This window comes from Chrysemys picta, chromosome 12, assembly GCF_011386835.1.
Source record: "Chrysemys picta bellii isolate R12L10 chromosome 12, ASM1138683v2, whole genome shotgun sequence".
NCBI classification, from domain to species: domain Eukaryota; kingdom Metazoa; phylum Chordata; order Testudines; family Emydidae; genus Chrysemys; species Chrysemys picta.
The window spans coordinates 19,672,496-19,680,686 of NC_088802.1; the positions used below are offsets into that span (position 1 = coordinate 19,672,496).

The window sequence follows — 8,191 nt, forward strand, 5'->3', positions numbered from 1 at the left end:
ACCCCTGCAAAGACCCAGTGCAGTTCCAGCCAGAAAAACTCCAGGGCCGTCCTCTGGAGCCTGGCCAGGAGCCCCGTGGCCGGGCTCAGGGTGTTGAGCCGGTGCCAGAGCATGGACAGGACGAGCTGATTCAGCACCAGTGCCCTCCCTCGCAGGGAGACACACCGGAGCAGTCCTGTCCATCTCTGCAGCCGCTCACCCACCCTGACCTCCAAATCCTGCCAGTTCTCTGGTGGAGAAGGATGCGTGGTGGAAAGGTAAACGCCGAGATAGAGCAGCGGACCCGCGCTCCACCGAATGGCTTCAAGCGCGGGTGGGAGGGAGCTCGCCTGCCACCTGTCCCTGACCACCAGGCCAGAGCTATTGACCCAGTTGACCCGGGTGAAGGAGGCCGCTGAGTAAACGGCCTGGCAGGCCTCCACCCACACCAGGTCCCCCGGGTCCTGAACCACGAGGAGCACGTCGTTGGCGTACGCCGACAGGACCAGCCGCAGCTCCGGCTCCCGAAGTGCCAACCCCGCCAACCTCTGATGGAGGAGGAAGAGGAAGGGCTCGATCACCAGAGTGTACAGCTGGCCCAAGAGGAAGCACCCCTGCCGTACTCCCGCCCAAAGCTGACTGGCTCGGTCAGGGTCCAGTTGAGCCTGACCAGACACTCTGCCTCAGCGTACAGCACTTGGAGAAAACCCACAAACTGGGGCCCGAAGCCAAATGCCTGCAGAGTGCCCAGGAGATACCCGTGGTCCATCCTGTCAAATGCCTTCTCCTGGTCCAGGGACAGGAGGGCGAACGACAGACCACCCCTAAGCCCCAGCTCTAATAGGTCCCGGACCAAGTACAGGTTATTAAAGATGCTCCGGCCCGGGACGGTGTAAGTGAGCCCCATTGCTGCTGAGCTCTTCCCGCTACCAGCACAAGCAGCCCTGTCATACAGTCCCACTCAGACATTTGTCCAGCTATCTTCAAACTAATTCAGTCATTTTCCTCCCACAACTCCTATTGGGAGGATGCTCGAGAACCTCGCCCTGCTGGTGGTTAGAAACCTCCCTGTAATTTCTAGCCAGTCTCTCCATCTCCCACATGCCCGAATGTACATGTGAGCTAACACAGTCTGGCCTCGTGTCCCCCGCCTAGTGGTTAGGCCATGAATGGTGGTTTATAACACAATGGGCCCAGAACCCAGCCGGTGCCAATGGTTATACAGCTCCATTGGAGGCAGTAGGTCAGCTCCACAGATGCTGCAATTTGATTATGTGCCACCATAGTCAATGGAACTACACTGATGTGTTGAGGATCTACCCCAAATGTCTTCGCACCTACCCCATTCTTACACCAGTCTGACTCCTGTGGTTCCAATGAAGCCACTCCCTGATTTAGACAAACAAGCAAGACAACTCCCATCATTCTTTCAGTGGCCATGGAACAGGCGCTAGTGGCCAAGCAGTGTAACGGGTATTGTTTTGGCACAGAATGAAAGTCTGATTCTTCTTGTGCACACAATTTACACCCATTTACTCCACAACTGGACCAGAATTTTTACTGGTGTAAATCACCCCAGCGGCAGTGACATCAGCGGAGTTAATTTAGATTTGCATTGGTGCAACTAGGTCAAAATTAGACGTGTTTGTGTGCAATCTGTGTGGTTATGAAAATAACTGACATTAATGAATAGCTAAAGATACTACATGAGCAAACTTTAATTAGAGAAAGACAGAAAATTAATTCTTGGTGAATTACCTACACCCAGTCAGTCTCCTCAGGGCAGCTTTGATCTCTTTGTTCCTCATGCTGTAGATAATTGGATTCACGATTGGTGGCAATACGGAATAAAGAACAGCCGCCACAAGATCCAGAGAAGATGGGGAGCTGGAGGTGGGTTTCAGGTAGGCAAGGGCCCCAGTGCAAACAAACAAGGAGACCACAGTGAGGTGAGGAAGGCAGGTGGAGAAGGCTTTATGTCGTCCCTGCTCAGAGGGGATTCTGAGCACTGATTTGAAGATCTGAACATATGACACAATCATAAAAACAAAGCAGACTAAGAGTAAACACACACTAAATGCAAGAACCCTAACTTCACTAAGATAGGAGTCAGAGCAGGCGAGCTTCAGCAGCTGGGGGATTTCACAGAAGAATTGATCCACCATGTTGCCTCCACAGAAGGTCAATGCAAATGTGTTCCCGGTTTGTAGTATAGAGTTGAGAATCCCACTGATTCAGGCACCAGCTGCCATTTGGACACAAGCTCTGCTGTTCATGATTGTGTCATAGTGCAGTGGTTGGCATATGGCAATATATCGGTCATACGCCATGACAATGAGAAGGGAAAAATCCGCTGGGATGAAGAAGGTGAGGAAAAAGACTTGGGCAACACATCCAGCATAGGAAATGGACCTGGTGTTCATGAGGGAGTTGGCCATGGATTTGGGGACGGTGACAGAGATGGAGCCAACGTCTAGGATGGACAGATTCATCAGGAAGAAGTACATGGGGGTGTGAAGGTGATGGTCGAAGGCAATGGCCATGAAGATAAGAAGATTCCCCACCAGGGCTGCCAAGTACATCACTAGAAACCCCACAAAGTGCCAAATCTGCAGCTCCCGAACATCAGAGAATCCCAGGAGAAGGAACTCGGTCACGGTGGTTCGGTTGGACATTTTCTTTCTCAGGATATCGTGTGATGGTTGCAGAGGGAGGGACAAGAGCAAGGGCCAGGATTAGATCAGTAAAATAACTCTCCTTTTGTGAAAACCACCTGAATTTCCTTGAGTCAGACCCTCAGCTCAATGGACTCCAGTGCAGTGACTACTAATTTACACCAGGGTGATGGAGAGGAGAATTAGGAATAATTGGTTTTGAGCTATTTGTATATCTCTGTCACCCAAAGGTGGGCGAACTATGTATAATCTTGTATAAATGTTTCTATCCATAGTTTACTGAGGGGAATCGGGTGTCTGGCTGGCCAGATTCTGCTGTCAGGGGCATTGTTGCGAATGTGGGGTAATTTCACAGCATGCCATGGAATTACTCCCCATATATACTGCCCTAAATGGGAGCAGCATCTCGCATGGAGGTGACCAAACCCAGCCATAATTACGCGGTAAACTCTAATCATGAATACAGCTCAGGAGTCCTGATGCCCCGTCCCCAGTTCTAGCCATTTTCCATGCTCGCTGCGAGAGACAGACATTCCAGCTCCCCTCCTGCTTCTCTAACCACTCAACTAAACTACCTTCCAGAGCTTGGAAGGGAACCCAGGAGTCCTGACTCCCAGTTTGCCCCCTGCTCTAACCCACTAAATGCAACACGCCTTCCGGAGCTGGAAATACAGGACAGGAGTTCTTGCTTTACCCGGTGGACTCAACTCTTCCCAGAGCTGGGAACACAAGTGAGGTGTCATGACTCCCAGTCACCTCCTCTAATGACTACATCAGACTGCATCTCAGCCTCTGTCCCAGGGACTCTCCACTGCCATCAGGAATGACTGCTGTGAGTGATAATGGAGAGTCATTGGGCCAGGGTAGGGGCGTGAGAGTGATTCGCCAGCGTGGTACTTGGGACACTCACCTGGTGTCTGGTAGAGCCAAGTTCTAGTCCCTGCTCCAATGACTATTTAATTATTGATACAAAGTGGAGCAGCTTCAACAGGAGAGACTGAGACAGTCTCATTTCAGAGCAGCAAGGCCCAGGATTAGATCAGTAAAATAACTCTCCTTTTGTGAAAACCACCTTAATTTCCTTGAGTCAGACCCTTAGCTTCTGAAGATTGATGTAATATGGGAATGAGAATGGGGGAAACAGTCCCGCTGATTCCAATGGAGTTACTCCTGATTTACACTGGGGTGAGAGAAAGTAGAATCAGCTCAATGGGCTCCAGTGCAGTTACTCCTAATTTACACGAGGGTGATGGAGAGGAGAATTAGGAACAATTACTTTTCAGGTATTTGTATAACTCTGTTACCCAGAGGTGGGCGAACTCTGGATAATGGTGTATAAATGTTAATATTCTCAGTTTACTGAGATTAATCGGGGGTCTGGCTGGCCTTATTTTGGTGTCAGGGGCACTGCTGTGAATGTGGGGTAATTTCACTGCATGCCATGGAATTACTCCCCATTTATACTGCTCTAAATGGGAGCAGCATTTTGCATGGAGGTGACCAAACCCAGCCATAATTACACATTAAACTCGAGTCAGGAATACAGTTCAGGAGTCCTGATGCCTCGTCCCCCCTTCTAGCCGAATATCCTTGCTCATAGAGAGAAACAAATGTTCTGGCTCCCCTCCTGCTTCTCTACCCACTCAGCTAAACTCCCTCCCAGAGCTTGGAAGAGAAACTAGGAGTGCTGACTCCCATTTCGCTCCCTGCTCTAACCCACTAAATCCAACACCCCTCCCGGAGCTGGAAATACAGGCCAAGAGTTCTGGCTTTACTCACTAGACTCAACTCCCTCCCACAGCTGGGAACAAAGTGAGGTGTCATGACTCATAGTTCCCTCCTCTAGCGTATACATTAGACTGCATCTCAGCCTCTGACCCAGTGACTCTCCATTGCCAAAAGGAATGATTGCTGCGAGTGACAATCTAGAGTCATTGGGCCAGGGTAGGGGCATGAGAGTGATTCTCCAGCGTGGTACTTGGGGCACTGACCTGGTGTCTGGTAGGGACAAGTTCTAGTCCCTGCTCCAATGATTATTTAATTATTGATACAAAGTGGAGCAGCTTCAAAAGGAGAGACTAAGACAGTCTCACTTCAGAACAGCCCATAGCCTAGCAGCTCAGGCACCCTCCTGTAAATTGGGAATTCAAATCCCTTCTCTTCATCAGTCAGAGGGAGTCTGAGTTTGTCACTGGCCAGACGAGTGCCCACAGTCTTTATGAGAGACAGAAATAGAACCCCCCAGTTCTGGCTCCTCTACACACTGGACTGAATTTCCTCCCAGAGCCACATATAAAACTCAGGAGTCCTGGCTCTCAGTCCTTGCTACTCTTACCCACTTCACCCCACTCCGTTTCCAGAGCTGGGGATTGAATCCAGGCTCCTCGTCCCCACTACTGCAAACCCACTTGACTCAACTACCTTTGCAGCAATCTAATAGACAGATGAAACAATAAACTGAGAACTAGACAAAAACTAACGCTAGATAGACAGATAGATAGTTTGATAGATCTAACAACAAACTAACAGAGAGACACAAGTAAGAAAAGAACCGATACAGAGAGTGAGAGAGAAAAAGAGAACAAACCCAAACTAACAGGTAGATAGAGAAGTATAAACAAACTAATATAGAGAGAAAAGTATAAACAGACAGATAGACAGAAAGAACAAGAAACTAATGTATACAGAGAGAAAAGCAACAATGAGACGATAGTGTTTGTCACAATTTTTGGAGAATTTTAATCTAAACCCTTGATCCATTCTAAAAAATATGTGTCAATTTCCTCAATTCCCCCACTCCCTATAGAATGAAAAGGAGGCACGAATATTCTGCCCCCTCTTTCCTAAGGTAAATGCTTTGGACTGCCTCAGTTTCCCATGCCCAAATTGAGGTAAGAGTAAAAATATGAAAAAAAATCTATTGGCACTTACAATTTCTTCCTTAAAATGCCACTCTGTAACTCACCAATATATTTCATTGCAAGAGCAAACTTACGGTGCCGGTCTGCGTGGAATCCTCCCAGACTGAGATGTCTTTTCTCCTCCAGCTACAGACTGCAATTGGTTACCCCTCTCTCTCTAGCCCCATGCACACCGCTCTATCGATCTATCTCTCTAACTAATGCCCCTGTCACTGTATTATGAGAGGCTGTTCCCCCCTCATACTGAGGCTGAGCTGCTGCAAATACAGTGAGATCTGTGCTCTCTGCAGATGAGCTGTGTGTCAAAAACTTTGTTGCTGTGGGAAGGTGATTTATCCATGTCTGTTTACAACGGGTTTGTCGGACTCACACCCTGGAGCCCTCAAGGGCTCAGAGGCAAGATTTAATTTTCTTGCCCTCTAGTTCCCCGGAGAGTTTGCAGAAACTAAAATAATCACAATTAAAACAAGGCAGCAGGGTCTAGAGGAAAGATTGTGAGGCAAACACTAAGGACACACAGGGCTGTACTCCAGACATCTGGCAACAATTCCTAGCCCTGCCGCTGACCTGAGTGTTACCTTGGGAAAGTCATTCCCTAGGGCTGTCTTTCTCCTCCCACCCTTTGCCTTTCTTTTCTACTGGAAGTTCTTTGGGGCGGAGACTGTGTCTTACATAATATAATGGGCCTCTCATATCAGGTGCAACTATCAGATAATTAATTCATTATTAAAAAGCTAAGGGGCAAGCTGTCCTGAGATCTGATCCCAACTATTCCCCTGACTTTGTTCAGTCTCTTCACCGCGCCATTCCTCAGTTTGTCATCTGTCCAATGGGCATAATAGTTACTTGGAGGATAATTCATAATGAGTGGTGATGGTGGGGGGAAGTCGTTTTTGGTATTATGAAAACCTGGAAATGGAAAACATTTTTGTATATTTTTTCAGGTTTGGGGGGGAAAGTTTTCAATATCAGAAATCTTTTCCCAAAACTATAAAATGTTTACCATAAACTTGCATTTTTACTAGAGAAGTTTATTGAAAACCAAACACTTTTCAGATTCCAGTTTCATTTTTTTGCCCACCCCCCAACCAAAAGCAATATTATGGGATGTTACTGAAAAATGACAATTCCCATAAAAATATAACTTTCATTTTTGACCAGCTTTAATAATGAGTAACTAAAACTAAATTAAATGCTTTTGAGTTGATGTGGGTGCAACATTCATTGCAATTTTATTTGACAGCATCTGCTTGTCATAGGAACTGTCTAACTAGGTAAGATGTTTTGACCATCCAGTCCAGTATTCTGTCCCTGATAGTGGCCAGTACCACCAGATTCAGAGGAAAGTTTAAGAGGCCCCTTAGAGGACAGTTCTTGAATAACCTGCCCATGGCGGAGTCTCATCATCAGCTTGTGAATGGTCTATGGCGTGAGGAGTTTTATCATAGAGTTTTATCTACTCCAAAGTAACTGCATGCTCTCATTATCCAGATAGGCTGAAATATTCAGAGGAATATACTGGATTTGTGTGTCTAAATGCCATTGGCTTTTGACAGGAGAGGAGTGCCCAGTTCCATTAATCCTCTTTGAATATCTCGCTTAGTTTATTATTAATTACTTATTTTGTAGATACCATCACTGATAATTTTCAAATCAAGATTGGATGTTTTACTAAAGGATCTGCTCTAGGTATTATTTTGGGGATGTTCTGTGGACTGGGTTATACAGGAGGTCAGACTAGACAGTCACTATGGTCCCTTCTGGCCATGGAATCTATTAATCTAATTTGATCTCCACCAAAAATAGGAACAACATTTTTTCAAAAATTGACAAAATGGTAGAATTTTTAATTGTCCCACTCTACTTGGCACTGGTGAGGCCTCAGCTGGAGTACTGTGTCTGGTTCTGAGTGACACACTTTAAGTAATATGTGGACAGATTGGAAAGAGTTCAGAGGAGACCAACAAAAATGATCAAAGGTTTAGAAAACCTGACCTATGAGGAACAGTGAAAAGCAGAAGAATGGGGTTTAACTTGAAAAGAAGACCAGCAACCTCAGTCTGTAGCAGAATACAAGAAAATGTATTTAAAATACTGTTTGAATGGTACCTCACACAGCCAGGTTAAATATATATAATGGGTTTCTCTGATGTTCGGTGGCTGCGTATTTTACTCTTTGTACTGTTTCTAGGGATTTACTTGGTATCCCTGACAGGGAATCTCCTTGTTATCATCCTTGCACTGCTTGACCATCACATTCACACCCCCATGTACTTCTTCATGATAAATCTGTCTGTCTTAGACCTTGGATCTATCTCCCTCACTGTTCCCAAGTCCGTGGCCAACTCCCTGTTAAACACCATGTTAATTTCTTATGCTGGATGTGTTACCCAAGTCTTTCTCTTCATCTTCTTCACTGCAGTTGACTTTGCTTTTCTCACCATCATGGCGTATGACTCATACGTCGCCATCTGCCAACCACTGCACTATGAGATTTTAGTGAACAGGAGAGCTTGTGTCCAAATGGCATCCAGTGCCTGGATCACTGGAATTCTCCTTTCTATACTGCACTCTGGGGTCACATTTTCAATAATCTTCTGTGGAGGCAACATGGTG

The 8,191-nt window shown here is 46.5% G+C and overlaps 1 pseudogene; it reads right to left on the minus strand.

Moving 5' to 3' along the window:
* Positions 1–1,733: 1,733 nt before the first annotated feature.
* Positions 1,734–2,654, minus strand: LOC135974601 (olfactory receptor 14A16-like; annotated as a pseudogene).
* Positions 2,655–8,191: the final 5,537 nt, after the last annotated feature.